This window comes from Thunnus thynnus, chromosome 1 (genome assembly GCF_963924715.1).
Source record: "Thunnus thynnus chromosome 1, fThuThy2.1, whole genome shotgun sequence".
Taxonomy (NCBI): Eukaryota; Metazoa; Chordata; class Actinopteri; order Scombriformes; family Scombridae; genus Thunnus; species Thunnus thynnus.
The window spans coordinates 7,268,729-7,271,004 of record NC_089517.1 but is presented as its reverse complement, the minus strand read 5'-3'; positions in this window follow the sequence as shown (position 1 = coordinate 7,271,004).

Genomic DNA, 2,276 nt, shown 5'->3' with positions numbered 1-2,276 from the left:
ACTTAGAGAGTCCCACAACGTTTTCAATTTATGCTTAGGCAAGCTAGCTAAACTAATTAAACTAATTAAACAAGGATGTTACCATGGATGTATAAAGAGAACTGGATACAGTGTCAGAGGCGGGGTCCCATTCATTCCTATGAAAGTTGCTCAGTGGTGCATGAAGCCAAAAACGCCACTCCCCTCTGTAAAGAAATTACACAGATGAATGCATATTGCACGCTCTCTATGGGCACCAGAGACTTCCACAGGCCAAGCCACCTAAATCTAGCCCTCCGGCTAACTTGAATGGGGTTAAAATAATTCAATCATGCAGCTCTTACAGACTTTCAAAATGTTATCGGATGGAACGGATCAAATAATGATAGTGAAATGAGTCATTAGTCATGAGTTATGTGGGGCTCAAAAAAATGTATCCACCATTTTACAGCCGCTCCTTTTCCAATAATTGTGTGTGGGAGAAATGTTTTTTTGGGCCTCTGTCGGGCCCGGAAGTTGTAATTCCACAGTTTGACCACCCTGTCAAATTGGCTTCAAAGCCCGGCGCTCTTCCTGGAGGCTCAGACATTACAAGTTATCTAAAGTTACAGACCAAAATATCATTAAGGAAGTTAAGTGAAAACTACAATCTCCATGGCGATGGTAGTAAAACTACCCAAACACATTGTGCAACAAATATGACAGTGTCTGCGCATAACAAACTTCTCCAGGTGAGCGACATGAAAGGAAAGTGTCAAGCCTTTTTTCTGTCGAAAATGAGAGGGAACATAGCTCATATATGACATTTTTGAGGGCTTTCATGTTGAAATTCAACAATATTGTTTGATATTGTCTGAGTGACACTCTGGTTCGCTGTCACTCTGAAGTGAAATTGGTCTGTGGAAACAGGAAGTTTCTCAATGACACGTCTTTCATTTTGGTTCTTAAGGTCAGATTGGTCTTTGGGAATTTATTATTTATTCTTTATTATTAAGTTTGACTAATTCCTCATATGAATGAAATGACACAGCCTCAATTTTTCTCTGAACTACAGTTTGCAGATGGTAGTCATTTTATTATTATTCATTTTATTTATTATTTAGGCTAATCATTAATTTTGTTTTATTTAGTTATTTATGTATTTTCATTTATTATATATATATATATATATATTTATATATTTATTTGTTTGTTTGTTTATTCATTCATTATTGACAGACTGACTGACTGAATGAATGAATCATTTTTAAAGTAACACAATAAAAATAGATTGTAATCAAAGAATTTAAATGCAATTTGCTCCACGCTGCTTCTATCTGCATATTTAAAACATCCAACAAATGTTAACTAATTCATACGCAAAATCAAAATCAAGGAACATTTTTTTTAATCTCAGCTTGCTCTTGTATAACTAGTGGCTGATGTAGCCTGTAACCACCCACGGCACTGGGACCCCTGATGTCACATACTGGTAAACAAGGAGCAGGATTTGTGACATCACAACCAGTTTGGAGCCAATCCTGGTCCAGCATTCAACCTCCACTGCACATACACACTGAAAATGGACATTTCAGCCAAGTAGGAGGCATCTTTTGTCCAGCAGTTAAACTTAAGAAATAAAAAATATTATATTTATATATTCTGGGATTTTTAAATGAGGAGGTAGGAGTAGATTTTTAATGAGCCGACTGAACTTTTTTTGTTGAAAAAAACATTAATATTATGTATTTTCTATACATTTTAAAACATGTCTGGAGGCCATGAAATGAAAAGTATTTGGATTTTTGTAATCAGGCACAAATTATTATTCAAAGCATAGTATTTTTACATGTCTTTAAACATGTCTGGAGGTGATCTTTCAGGGACTTCTTACTGACATGGGAGGATATACTGTACTAATGGGTGTGCTCCATGCAGATGGTTTGCAAATTAGTTTGACATGAAAAATGCAAGCTTGTCTGCCACAGTGAGTGGTGTTCAGCAGCAGCAGCACAAGGAATGTACCAACAAACAACATGCCTGCAGGAGCGTTCAAATCGTCTTTCTCTTTTTAATCTACTCCTCTTTGATCACAATTTCCCAGTTTAAAACAACAGTATGTACTGTTTTCACACAGCCGCGGTGCCTTCAGCTCAGTTATCATGCAGATGAATATACAAGTTGACAGGTTGAATCACAGAGGGGATTTATTATCTTAACCTAATTTCCTTGTTGTTATTGTTCATAATTCCAGCATCACAGCAGGGGGGGGGGGGGGGGGGGGGGGGGCTGTCTGAAAGAAGCCAGTGACAACAAAG